At 37.6% G+C, this 15,192-nt stretch overlaps 1 long non-coding RNA gene across 1 annotated transcript; it reads right to left on the reverse strand.

The window, feature by feature from the left end:
• Positions 1-3,156: 3,156 nt before the first annotated feature.
• Positions 3,157-15,020, reverse strand: LOC131361333 (uncharacterized). The gene is made up of 3 exons (XR_009206018.1): positions 14,849-15,020; positions 14,506-14,591; positions 3,157-3,571 (listed from the first exon to the last, which is right to left on the reverse strand). It is a non-coding gene; the product is annotated as an uncharacterized LOC131361333 (long non-coding RNA).
• Between the last annotated feature and the right edge of the window lie 172 nt (positions 15,021-15,192).

Raw genomic sequence — 15,192 nt, forward strand, 5'->3', positions numbered from 1 at the left:
ATCACATAGCATAATTATTGCCTTACAGGTCTACATCTGACTTGTTTTTTATTCATAGCTACAGGGCACAAGAGAAATAAGTACAGAGCATCACCAGCATTTTATTCTGTTCATTCTTATATGAATTAAATAAAAAGTTTAACCTTCCTGATTGAACTAGTAGGCTGCTGTGAATGTTGCATGTAGTCCTGCTGAGAATGATTTTGTCTCGTTTAACCAGCGAGACATCTACAAGCTGTTTGAGGCCAGGCAGAGACAGAACGGGAGGTCACAGTGGCTTTCAGTGCTGGACACTTGCTCCTCTGGCTGGCTGATGTCAATGTTCATTAAGGCTTTGCATCAGCTGTGATAGGGGAAAACACTTCACCATGTCCCTGATGGCTCTTGTATGGAATCTGACAAGGCACATAATGCCGTAAATATAAACACTAGAGAAGTCATTGTGGATACAAATAGATGGTGTTTAAAATTGGGGATTTTGTGGTGATTGTATCTGCAGTGCAAAATTGTTACAGATTTTCCTGACAATACAGGGAACATATGGTCCCTAGCATGAATAGAAAATTTCTGAAAATTTTAAGAGAAGCTAATATAACTAGATAAAATAACTAGAATTTTACACAAATACACACTTTGTGTGTGTGTGTATGTGTGTGTGCAGTAGAGTGGTGGTAATGGGCTGAAGAAGGAGGTCATATAGTACAATAAAACACATTTTTGCCCCAGCAGACAGTGTTTATACCTGTCCTGAACAGCCTATATAGACTGTCTAAGTACCAGTGACGGGTGAGATCCCATAAGGCAACAAGACACACTCACTGCATGGATTACACGTTCCTCTCTACAGAGTTTCTTTCCGCACCTGAGGATCTCTTAGTTTACACACCAGCAAAAGCCACTCCCTGCTCCTTTACTGCCAACAATTCCCACAATGCTCTGGGGATATTTAAGTGCACAGGGTTCCATATACTGTGCTCCAAAGGAACGGTTACTTATACTGAACCCTGTTCTTAATGATCAGGTCTGAGAACGCTAAACTGTTCAGATTGTGAAGCATGGGAAACAGTGTGAAATGGAAAATTGACAGTCGTGGTAGAGAAGCTACATGCCTAAGGTAAACAAGGCAAGTTGCTGCAGGCTTAGTAATGGGCTGTCAGTTATGGGAGGATCCTGCACTGTACACTGTATCTTTGTTTTAGTGTAATGAAGCTTATTGCAGAGGGGAAAAGAAGTTGCCGTCATTTTGCATATATGAAAAGTACATTTGCTGCAAATCTTTTATCGATGTTTTGTGAATCTTTGTACTTGAATAAAAGTTAACTTTTGAACCTATTATGGGTGATGAATTATTGCACCTGGATTATGTACCAAAAAACACGACACAATGGCCACCTCTTCCGTTTGTATGTACTGTAACAAAGATTAACCGGGTCAAATGAATTTCTAAGCCAAATCTTATTATTATTTAGGCATTTCTGATTTGAATCATGAGCATCATGACTGTGGAATCATTTCGCTCAGTTTACAGAAGTGTAAGTTATTAAAAATGTAATATCCTCAAGGAACAGACAATTAAATGTAAAATATATTAAATAGTATTAAACATTATTGTTTTGTGCTTATGAAATGTTTCTATTACTTCTTTTGCTCATTACAATTTTCACTTGCAGTGGACCGTATAAAACTAGATCCAGTTTCACCAGTGGTGGACCATCAGGACCAGCAAGGCTTTCTCTGCTGGCCTAAACAGCAGTGATCTGAATCACTGACTTGCATGTTAATATATTTAATATATTTTTCCATGAATGTGTATTAAATTATTCCCAATAGACAATTCTCTTAGAAGCTTTTCTCTTGGTTGCACTGCTTCCAGTCGTGTATATTTATGATAAGAGTATTTATCCAATCATATTTCAGCCAGTGGCTGACATCATGTGTTGCCCGGCTCTAAGGCCTTCAGAATCAATAGTGCAGGCGCCCATAGCTTAAAATAAGTGGCAATGAAACTGTTCCATTAACCAATCAGATTTCGAGTTAGCGTCACTGGGGCCATCTAGCAGACTAAATAATAAATATATAACTAAATAAAATATATATATTTTAACTCACAATGGCTGACAGAGGAGAAGAAATCGATTTGGTCGCAGACATCCTTACAAATGCATTTTCCTTTTTATTTCTTTAAAATAGTTGGTAAGCTTTTTCAGGAACCATTTATGCTTTTGGGTTTTCTTTTTTTTCTGGGTTTTCAGTTTGCCTTCATTCCAGACTGCAGTTTGCTGCATACGGCATCAAGAATGTCTTTTTTGAGAAAAGTAACCGTAATAAAATTGACTATTCCTTGTAAGGTGTGAAATACTGTAGCCTAATTTCTTTTTTACTTTGTTATTTAACGGTTGATATGTATCTATTGCCGTGGCGTCATCATAGGGCGTCTATTGCCCTATGATGCTATAGGGGTGGATCAGGTCATCAAGGACACCAGTGAAGGCCTAGGTGTGAAATGCACAGCCCGTCACTGAGGTTCACACACATTCAGGCTCAAAGAGGTGGAGTGAGCAGGAAAGAAGTCAGTCCAGCTTCTGTGGTTGTGATTTAAGAGAGCTGACTTAAGCAGATAGCAATTTCTGGCTAATTTCAGCATCTGCCATTACCTCTAAAAATTAATTACATAATAAAAACTAGGGAAATAAGTTGACATAAGTTTAAATGTTTTATTCTAACTGCTATCCAACTGAAACTATGGGGTCATGACACCCATCTAATCACATCCCCAAACACAGGACCAGCATTTAGAATTTACTTATGTCACTAAAGTAAAAGTACAATTCCATTCTAGTGATATCTGCTGTTAAGTCCATATTAATTAGCTAGTTTGGGTGAAGGTCTTCAGAATGGGTGCAGCAAAAAGTGAGAACAATTTACTCCAAAATCCAGTTTTGAAGTGTTTACTGCTTTTAAGACCCTCCTACACATTAAAATGTGACAACAGTGAGAAAGTAAGAAAAACAGAAAAAGCAATAATCAAAAAACAAACAAGCAAACAAATAACACAATACATTTATATTTTATTATTTTTTTGTTTAGTATTTTGCTTGTGTGCCTTGAATTTGAGTTTACTACATTTGGAATCAAATTTATTCCATAATACACACACATACACACACACATACACACACACAAACACACACTATGCACGCACACACACTATGACTACCCAGTCTACTTTGATGTGAGACAAGCTGGCAGTAAATTCCAGGGCTTTATCCTAGTTCCCGTTTCGATTAGCAAGGTTAACAAGCTTCCCTAGCTTAAGCTAATGAGAAGCCGCCATACAGAGGGGTCACTGTAGCAAGCCCCCTCCATCTCACTCAGTCCTCTTTTCCGCTGCTTGGCACGACCGTCCCTCTCTCTGTCTATCCTGCTGGGGACAGATGGGGGGTTTCTCATTAAGGCAGGATGTGCCAGGATGCAGTAAACTCTCTGTTTTCCCCTTTCTTTCAGTTCCCCCCCTTGTGATCCGTGAGGAGATCACTTGCAGATGTAGAGGAGACTGAGAGCAGACATGCCGCTGTGAGAGAAAGAGAGAGAGAGAGAGAGAGAGAGAGAGAGAAGGGGGGTAGCAGGAACACAGTAAATACAAAAGGACTATATACTATCACTCCATGAAGATTTGATAGGAGAAAACCTTCATGAATTTATCTTGTGGCTGATATTGTGTTTAAAGTTCCTTTTAACATGTCTCTTTTTTGTAATGATCATTTTATTTACAATACACAATGAAAACTGACGTTCAAATCCCACACATTAATAATCATTGACTGTCCTTAAGGACACGGTATACCAGCACAGTACATGTGCTGTATTTGTGCCTACAAATACAAAGTATTTGTAGGCACACCCTCCCTCACACATACACATACACCACTCTCTTAAATACACAGTATTTCATTTTCAGTCATGCATATAAGCCTGAACATGTGTAAGCTCACTTTTTGTTGTTTGTCTTTATGTGTTGAGATTTATACTGCCTTGTGTGTGTGTGTGTGTGTGTGTCATATCCTTCACTTCCATTACTGTTGCTCATGGTGAAGTTCAAACACAAACATTAATCACTAGGATAGGGATAATGATAATTTAATTAAAAGCTTGCTCTCTCCCACACATAGCTCAGAACATGCCCTCCTGCCCTTACTGCACCCATGGCCTCTTAATTGAGAAGTGTGTCACCCAGGGCACTGGCTGGGGCTCTTAATAAATCCTGAGAGTTGTTCAGCTAATTGCTTAATTAATCTAAACAACCTTCTTCACTCAGAGAAACAGACAGAGGTAGAGAATGCAAAAGAGGAAGAATACAGCAAGTGAATATACCATGCAAATCTAAATGTTCTAAAAGCATGTTAATTTGTTCCTAATTAAATAATTAAGTAGATACAATTAATTATAGGAAAACACTCTAGCTGTTTGGTTGTGGAATTCAAACACCACAATGTTTCATATAATAATGACAAAATAGCAAATAGATTTGAGGAGTGTGTGTGTGTGTGTGTGTGTGTGTGTGTGAAGAGTTAGACTGTGCTCTAGGGAAGGACGTGCCTGGGACAGTGCCAGTGTGTGTGTCAGTCTGATGCTCAGTAGAAGAGACAGCGATGTAATTTGCCCTTCCAGCACCACAGGCGCTTGCATAATCCATGCTTCACGCTCTTGTACTCATTCTCTCTCATGGTATAAAAGAGTTCATTAAATGCACTATTTATCGTACATGTGTTTAACATGATGGAAAGGCATGCTATTCGAGTGAAGGGGTCTGAATAAAAAATTTTAATCTTGAGTACTGTTCCAGTAAAATAACAATATTTCAAAAAAGTAGTGCAATGTTATGTCACCCATGCTGTTTGTAGTTACTGTACCAAATATAACTTTACCTGCTACAACATGCCCTCCATCTTCCCTTCTGCCGCAACAAATTGCTGTTTAGCAGATTTTCCTTATTGCAAATATTGTAAAAGAACATTGCACTCCAAATGTTATTGCAGAAATCTGAAAGTCTCAAGATCTGGCACCAACATGATCTAATGAAACATTTCTAGTTCTAGATCCTTTTCCACAAAGGTGAGAGATAGATGTACACATGGTGCCAGGTGAAAGCAACTGCCTTATCAGTATCATTACAGCATGTAGCTACAACAAATTTACTGACTGAGGATTGTAAACTGACAAGTCAAATATGGTCCAAATATGAAACCCTGACTAAATAAACAGATTTAAATTTAAACTAATAGTTGATGAATTTATGCCAAAAAAACCTTCCTTGTACTGTAAGATGTTCACAGAGTCAAACATCATTTCTGTATGAAGTGTTAAGTTTAAAAAAATAATTATAATAACTTTAAAAAAACCCACAAGGTAAACCAGAAATATAAACCTTGAAGTACAATAAAATAATCATGTATTTTGTCTTGAATTCCCGCACATAATCTCACTGCAAAAAAAAAGTCATAGCAAGTGTAAATATCCTGAATATAGTCAAATGTGTCTGCCAATTTTTTTTATATTGTCCTGTTATAATAAATCAAATATAAGATTATTTCAAGACATTTCTTCCCTACATTATTTTTACATGCCTCACGCTATTTCTTTTCAAGAAATGTTTAAAATTAGAATGATCTCAAGCTTTAAATAAATAAATAAATAAATAAATAAATACTTGGATTATTATAATCTTATAGAAATACTATAGATAAAATTATATATTTTATATTCTACATTCAAGATTTTTTGACTTATAACAATGTCTTCTATTCTCTGCTTAAACTCCATGATAGAAAGAAAGAGTTGGTTTGCTTTGTGTCAGTGGAAAAAAAAAAACAAGATCATATTGATGAGCTGTCTTGAGACATCAGCACCATCTATCTATCTATCTATCTATCTATCTATCTATCTATCTATCTATCTATCTATCTATCTATCTATCTATCTATCTATCTCTCTCTCTCTCTCTCTCTCTCTCTCTCTATATATATATATATATATATATATATATATATATATGTTTGGCATAAACAGAAAAAATGGGTTTATTAACTAAAAATGTCTGGAAGTATTGCTTTATAAAGAAGAAGAAGAAGAAGAAGAAGAAGAAGGCTTAAGTATTTATCAAGTGAGTGTTTTTTTTCCTTTACATGTGGGCTCTTTATTAGCCTCCATACCAGACATACAATCAGCATGAGTCCCATTCAGTTGATTTAACTGCAGCTGCACAACTTTAGTTTGTTTTGTGTTTTCAGTTGCACTATTCATACATTTTACTGGTGAAGTGGTCCAGGTGTGTGCTGTGCAGGTTTCTGTCCACAATTATTTTCAGCTCTCAGCACTGAGATAAGCTGAGATAAGCTCACATGACCACAGCCATTCTGCCCTTCCACCACAACTCACACTTACTGTTTCCACCACATCAAACAGCCTCAATCCAGTTTATCCCACATCTTCTTTTCTTAAATTAACATTAGTCATTAGTTGAATAGTAAAAGTTTTGACTGGAATTACCTGATGCTAGCAGCTTTTCCTTTAAATCTACGCCCCCACACTAAAAATCACATGCATACATCTTGCCTTGACTAGATGCCTAGACACATGAATACTGATGACAGAAGGGGAGGAGCCTGACAGGCAGGTGGAGAAATGGTTAGATATTGGCTGTGTGGAGAAAGACTGCATTATTTGTTCTGAGCAGATATTTTACTGTACTACAATTACTGTGCTAGATAATTTAAAAAAGGATGCCTACATAGTAACTTTACAAAACATTCATAAGCATTGTGTACATGTTTTATGAAGCACTTTTATAGAATTTATAAAAGTCTTGTGTTTTTATCAATCAGAGATCGCATGTTCTCCCTGAGCTTTAAGGGTTTGCTCTGGGTACTCCTGTTTCCTCCCCTAGTCCAAATACATATGTGGTGTAGTCCATAGTGTGTATATTGGTGCCCTGTCTGTCCATTGTGTACCCCTGCCTTGTGCCATGAGTCCCCAGGGATAGGATTCAGTTTCCCAGGATATTCGGGTATATTTCTCAAAAAGAGCAGAAATGTAGAGGCCATGATGCCAAGATGCAAACCACTCTTCAGCAGTAAGAATTAGATGGGCAGATTGCAAGTTGCAAAGAAATACAGAGATGAGCCACAAAATTTCTGGAACCAACTCTGGAAATGCCAAGTGTGGAGAAAGAAAGGATCTGCTCATTAACCAAAACATACAAACTCATCATCCAAGCCCGTTGTAGGTAGTGTCATGGTTTGGGCTAGCATAGCTGCTTCCGAAAAAGTTTCAGTAATCTTTATTCATGATATAACTCATGAGGGTAGCAGCAGAATGAATTCAGAAGTCTACAGAAACATTCTGTCTGCCAGAGAAATGCATCCAGTCTAACCAGGCGAAACTTCATGCAGCAAGACAATGACACAAAACACACTGACAACACAATAAAGGACTTCATCGGGGGGGAAATTGGAAGATTTTAGACTGGACAAGTCAATCACCAGACCTTAACACAGGTCAGTATGCATTTCTGCCCCTGAAGAGGAAATTGAAGGTAAGGGAAGTTTTGATACAAGCCTGGAAAATCATCAGAAAAGAATTCAACAGTTTGGTGACGGTAGTAGGTCACCATTGATGCAGTTATTGCAAGGGATCAACCAAACATTAAGCGTTATTTACTTTAATAACTTTAACATACTTTTGCTCAGAATAGGTTAATCTGCCACCAAAGCAGTCATGCTTCAAAGTTGCATCAGGAAATTCATCTTTTGATCTCAAACCCAGATGCCTTCAGTGTAAAACAAAATCAAAAACAAAATAACTGACCTTGTCATTGCAATACTTTTAGAGGGGAGTGTATAGTTACCAATACAAATATACCAAATATATAACAATATCATGTTTTGTGATGTAACTCTTTCATAAATTCTCCAAAATTGCTTAATTTTAATATCCTTGTGTTTGTGAGAACTGTTTGGGTGACATGAATTTTAATCCAAATAATTAATAATATTTTTACCCTTCTACAGTTTCTACAGTTCAGAATTAGTCTTTTTTAAACAAACAAACAAACAAAAAAGCTGAGATATTTAGGAAAATGAAAATAATTCTCCACAAAGATATGAAAAGGCAACAAATACCACCCCCAACACACAACCGCAAGTGATATTTTCTGTGTTTTCCGCACCTTCAACCCTATGCCTTTGTCTCCACCCTTGTCTCTACCCTGCAGGTCTTCCACTGCCACATCCATCTCCTTCCCCTGCTGGATATTCACCCATTCCCCGTCCCACTACTAACAAGGCATTCCTGTCTACATCCATTTATCCATTACTACTCCTCTCCTCCATCTTGTCTTTCCTTGCCCTCTCTCTATCCCCAGCTCTCCTTTCCAACCTCGGTCATTTGCCCTCTCCATGTCCCTCCCCATCCATATGCTCCCCCTCCTCTGTCAGATTTTTCACAGAGAAAATAGCTAAAGGCCAGATTAAGGCTTTGGCTGCCTCTTTGCGTTACCAGCTAAGATAAATATTTCCCAGGATGACTCCCATTGCCTGCAGGATGTTTACACACACGCATGCTGCTCGATGTGCCCTCTTCCACCTCTTTTGCTCTATCTCTCTTCTTTCTCTTTCAACCACTTTTATTTTTTTACTTTGATTAGAAAGCCTTGATTAGCTTAGCCTAGCCTAAATAGAATTGCATACTATCAGCAGATCGTTTGTGCTAAGTCAGGCAAACAAACTCAACCTGCCTTGCTGGTGGATGAAGGGGATTAAGACTGTTGTGAGTCAATATAGAAAGGTAATGGAAAAAGACATTCACCTCACAGGTGCTGGTATGGATGAAGAACTCAAATCATCAGTTATCCTTGTTATTTATAATTGAACTCATGTTGGGCACATAAACAGCCATTAGCTTAATTAGAATTAAATGTCATATTAATACAAACTAAAGTATCAAAAATATGATAAAGGTTCAAAATGAAATGTACATAAAGATGAACAGTCAGGATCACCCAAAACCCTAAATGTACATGGTTTTCTCTAAAAGAACACACCAGAGAATACACTGCACTGTCAATAAATGGCATCTGGGTTTAATTTAGAAAAATAAAAGAGGCTCTTTGGACTGTACAACAAAGCACAGTGAACAGTTTGTTAATATGCATTTCCACTCCAGATAATTCTGCACATTTGTATATCCTTTTCACGCTGATCCCCTCATTTGTATAAAAAGGACACCAAACTTTAACAGACACTAAAAGGATTACATGCTATATTTTATTAAGCACGCTGTATGTATTTACCAGCATTCATTTTGACATGTTGAAACACAGCCCCTTTTTCTGGTAACTGTCTTTCAAGCCACATATTTTTCCTGCCTCTTGGAAAGTCAGTCTAGCTGAGCAGTAAAGTTAATAGGACTGTAGCACTGGAGAAAGAAAGAATCTTTTCTCTGAGAAAGAAGAATCGTTTTGCTCCAAACAATTTGCTCTTATTGCTTATTATTTTCTGTGGTTTATAATCTAGAAACAGAGGAGTCAAGAGAAAGTAAAGAGAAATAATACAGTAGAGGTTATTTGTGTCTCTACACAAATGTGACTCATTCACTTCATGAAAGTAATTATTGATTATTAGCTGAGGTGATTCAGGTAACTTATACCAGAGGAAGTACTAAACACTAAACCCAGGAGTAGTGCTGTGGGCCTGCTATTAGAAATAAAGGGGTAGATTTCAGAGAACACTACACGCCCCTACTTGCCTTTCAGCTCTCTCTCGATCTCTCTCTCTCTCTCTCCCCCGCTCTCATTCTCTTTCTGTGTAATTAGGTGGAGGAAATAAACCGTGTTTTCGCCGCTCAGCATACCGTCTCTGTCACCACAAGCGAGGAACGCTTTCCCAACACCTCGATTGCTCCACATGATGATATTTATGACAAAGACACACCTCATTCCTTAACACCTGTCACTTTGCTGTGTGTCACTATGTGTGTGTGTGTGTGCTTGTGTGTGTGTGTGTGTGTGTGTGTGTGTGTGTTTAATACAAAAAAATGTCTGAAATCTAAATTTGGTTAAAGCAAATTTGGCCTGAAAAGATATCATACCTGGCTTAATCAACCATTTAATAGCTTCTTAATTGTCTTTAAAGTTAAAATTAACCATCCAGAATGTCAACTTTATAAAAGAGTTTTAATTTAGCAGGAAATTGTCTTGTAACATGTGGACATGATTGCATTCAAACTGAAATTGAACAAAAATCCATAAGCACACTGCAAATTTACATGCACTTTATGCTACAGTGTACTGTGGTCTACATAATTCACAGGCTGAGGGGAACATGGCGTATATATAACACAACAGTTTCCAATCATGCAATTACAACAATGATGCATTATTGCACATGAATTTTTTGTTTTCTTTTGTTTCATTTGTTTTTTTAATACTTTAAACATGAAACAGCATTGAATGCAAAGAAGAGAGATCTGCCGGGAGGGACTCAATGCTTAAAAACCTGAAATTCTAGTCTGTCTTAAGTGCACAAGTAAGCTGAGGGACATTACTGGCAGGTGATTGCAAACTTAAAACTGTTGAAGTCAAAGTCAGCTTGAGAACAAGCATGCCACACAACACTGACAAAAAAATTCTATTGTAATCTATAAAGTATATTAAAAAGGAATCGTTAAAATACTCAGCAGTTTGAGCCCTGGACAAGAAACTGATGTGATTTTAGTCCTGTGGTTTTTGTTTTCTTATCATTTAGCATGCTGACACAAATTAAGTGTTTGTCTATTGCTATAGTGATGTTATCTGATTAGTTTATGTCCTAGACATTCTGGTCTTAAAGCACTTTAAAACAGAATGAAAAAACCTGACTGACAGAACTATGCTTCAGATTTTATATCCTAACGTTTGCCTCTGAGCTTTGATTTACTGCTAGCAAAACAACTTCAATTTGACGCAACCTGTCAGGTTAGTGATACATTAAGTACAGTGGTATCTCTGTCGTATTCACCTTGGCCTCTTTTTTATACACCCCAGTCCCAGGTGAAAACTGTAATAATGTATTGCTCACATATAACTACAGGAGATCTGCTTTGCTTTCTTAGATATTAGAACCTTCAAAAAGAATTCTTGAAGTAATTTTATTAGCCTTTCATCCCACTACCATCTGTTCAACTCTCTGTCTCTCTCGCTCTCTCTTTTTCTCTCTCTCTCTCTGTAGCCACAGTATATAGCATCATAAAAAATAGAACTGTAACAAACAAATTTAATTTTAAAAGATTGGAAAGAGAAAAGAAATTAACATGAATAATAGTGATAATAATGATGATAAATGATAAAGAAAATAACAAAGGAGTCTCCCAACAGGATGGGCAGGCTGCCCTGGTTTCGAAAGCGTGAGAATTGGGAAAATGCATTCAAAAATTTCTCAAAACATATTTTGTGTGCCTATGAATTTGTTACATGTTACACATGGGTAGAAAGTGCAGGCCTGTCTTGACAGCATTCCTGTTGTGCTACCTCTCTCTCTCTCTCTCTCTCTCTCTCTCTCTCTTGCTTCATTTACCCTCTTTTCTAAAAAGTAAGTTCTCATGCCTTTCTGCAAAGTTTGTCATCAGCACAGTTGTTTAGCATTATGAAAGCCAGAAAAGACAGGTGGGCATGGCTCACACACACACACACACACACACGCACACACACACACAGCATGTCAGTCTACAATCATGTATTGGGTAAATGTTAAACCAATAATATGTATAAGGAGACACTCTCAAAAAACATTTAGTTGTATAAACTGTTCCTTCTTTATGAGTGTAACTGTAGTGCCCTTAAACAGCCTCGTTTGGACATGGTCCATGTGTGAGGTGTCTGTAAATCTACGTTTCAAGTTTGTTGGAAAAAAAGTGCTGATTTCTGGTCTCCCATCTAAACTGTCCATAGACATTTGCTTAAGCATTCTGAGCCTTTATGTTTGCTGGTTCAGGTAAATTCCTCAAATTCCCACATTTCTCAGCTTATTACAAAAGACAGGTTTATTGCATTTTTAGTGTTTTGTTTATTTTTGCTCTTACAATGATCACTAACTGCATTCCCATACATCTACTGTCCTAGATCATTCAGTTAAAGTAAATGAAATGTTTAGTTAAGAGGATACATGTCATTGATAGATATTGTACTGAACAGAGATGATAGAGAGCAAAAGGATGATGCATGGGTTCAAGTACAAATTAGTAGCTAAGACTGCTCCTTAAACATTATGAGAAAGACATTGCTATATATATGATTTAAATCACATATTACAGCACATTGGTTTGCTGGTTTAATTCTGGAAAGGATGAGGGGAAATAAGCTGGTACTGATGAGGTTCCTACTTTTTATATTGTGAACCAAGTCAAAACTTCTTGGGAATGAGATAATTCTGGGTTCAACTTGTGATTATTTTAAGTAGAACCAATATGCTTACCAGCCCACGAACTATGATTTCCAGTTCATGCACAACTTGTACTAAATCTGTAGCTGCCTTCTAAAGACTGTGAAACTGGAGCAGCTTCTCACTGACAAAAATAATAATAAAAAAAACTGTTGGTATATCAATGTATCAGTGCCCTTCTCAAATTCCATGATTCCATTTTTTCATATCGGTCATCAGACTGTTAGTTCCATTTCTGTCGAATCAGATTTCAAAATATTTTGATTGAAGGAACTCAAGTACAGCCACAATCCCCGGTCTAAATCTGTAACAGGATAAATAATTTTGCCCCAAGTCATACATGTCATAGAAATTGTCTTGCTGAAACCCGTTACACACACACACACACACAAATTCCAACCCATTGCTGGGCAGAATCACACACACTATGGATAATTTAGAGATACCAATCAGGCGACAACTGTCTTTGGACTGGAGGAGGAAACTGGAACACCCAGAGGAAAACCCCAAATTACGGGGAGGACATGTAAACTCCACCCACAAGGGCAGAGGCGGGAATCGACCAGTTAAAAAAGTTACTTCGATCAGCATTGTTTAAAGCTGACTTGACTGAAGTTTTTATATCTATATTTCTAATCTCTTTGCTTAGATGTTTTTCTTTTGTTAATTTGCTTTACACAGGGCATTGGAAATTGCTAATAGACATGTAATTCTTTTCTATTTTACACTTCGCTGTTAGGTGCCTTTTTTTTCTTTGTACCCATAGCCAAAGGTTTGTGCAGCACATGAAAAATTTTATCCTGAACTTTAGCTCCAAGTGCTGATTGTTCTGAAGATAAACAGCAGGTACAGATTATTAAATAGTGATAGTCTTGATAGAGCAATTTTTCTCCATTTAGGTGACTGTCTTTCTCGCTTGCTGTTGTGCAAAGAGGATTGCTCTTTGACAAGGTGACACTGACAAGTTTCGTCAGTGTTCAGCTTCTTTATGTTCAGATCTTTACACTGGAAGGTAGCCAGGGTCTACTGTAAACACTGTGAATCCTCCTGCACAATAAGCCAAAAGAAGGCAAGGCACAGAGCAGCAGACACGAACCTTCCTCCAGATAATGAAAAGAATGCTCCAGATTAAGATTACACTTCTTAACCAAAAGCATTCAGCATGATACACTGACATGTATGACATCCATGTTAGTGGATAGTGACAATAAAAGGTGTCTACGATGACTTTTATTTGAGTTTGACTATGACTAAGATGACATGAAGTCGCATGTGTAGCTAGTGACTGTTGACTGTCTATCGCATGCATCAATTCCCACAGCAGACTCATGAGCTGCAGCTGTAGCCCTGCTGCGATCAACTATTATTATTCTGCAAACAGCATTCAAGCCTGATTCACTGTGAGATAATCAATGCCACAATGGTTTCTGGTTTGAATCGTTCACTTTTCTGTATGTCTCCCAAAACAAACATGCTTTAGGTAGAAAAGGTTCTCCGCTCAGCTCTTCTTCCCTCCATCTTGCGTGTTACAAACAAGTCTGGGCAGCTTGCATCTCCCCCTCTTTTTTTCTAGATAAACACGTGCAGGAAATGAGTGTGGTTGGGCTGTGATTCACTCTAGACTGGAAACACTTATTGTCTGAGAAACCCCATTCAAGTTTTCAGACATGACATGATTGCTACACTAGACGGCATCTTATGCTGCTGTGTAGTTTATTTGTTTCTTTTAACGACTTCGCTCAGATGGTCTTCGTCTCATGCAGCTGCTACTCTTAGTTAGTTTTTAACGATTGTGTGAGCTTGTAGCACACTAAAGGTATTGTGAGTTTCATCATACTCCTGTTTACCGCCAGCATCAAAAAACAGGAGCTATTTTTGTGGTTTCGTTGGCTTAGTATAAGTAAAATACAACGTGCCAAAAGTGTATGAAGTATAGTCTCAGTTTCTTGCAACTTGTGCTGTCACTTCAGTCTAACAGCCCTTGAGCCATGTAGGACAGCTGTTTAGTGACAGTGGGCCAAGTAATGAGTTTTACCTTTAGCTGAACCATAAATGCTGGTCTGTCCCTCCAGGCATCTCTCTCTCTCTCTCTCTCTCTCTCTCTCTGTCAATTTGTGTTCACTAAAGCAGAGAAACAATAACACAAAATAAAGTTTAAAGTCTTAAAAGACAGGCTTACCTATTATATTTTTACACCATAACTGGCTTTGTGAGTCATGAGAATTCAGCGACTGAACAATATTCACAATATGACTAAAAATAGCAACACAAAAGCAGCGGGTCTTCTACCCACTTTCATATTATTTAAGTCATAAAACAAATCTTGAAGCATTTTTTGGATCTATGTGTACAATCATATATGTGTTAGATATACTCACTTAAGCGTGCTCACCATTTGGTAGCTTATCACATCTTGTAAATACCTGTAATCCTTTACCAAAGCAGCTCCACAGGCCTCCACTTGAGTGTTGAGCAAAACTCAACAAAATGAGAATTTACAGTCAAGGCAAAAGATGGCTTTCCGCCTGCTTGGCTGTTAATGCATGCAAGGACTCGCAGCACTCAGAGACATGTTTCTTTTTGAGGGTGCAGTATGTTGTGACAAGGACAGGGCTGCCATGTGTAGAGTTGTGCAATGTGCAATGTATTCTGGCAGTAAACATGGGAGAAATAAATTATGGAAACAATGCATTCTTTGAAAAATGCTGGTTATAACATTATG

This window comes from Hemibagrus wyckioides, linkage group LG11 (assembly GCF_019097595.1).
Source record: "Hemibagrus wyckioides isolate EC202008001 linkage group LG11, SWU_Hwy_1.0, whole genome shotgun sequence".
NCBI classification, from domain to species: domain Eukaryota; kingdom Metazoa; phylum Chordata; class Actinopteri; order Siluriformes; family Bagridae; genus Hemibagrus; species Hemibagrus wyckioides.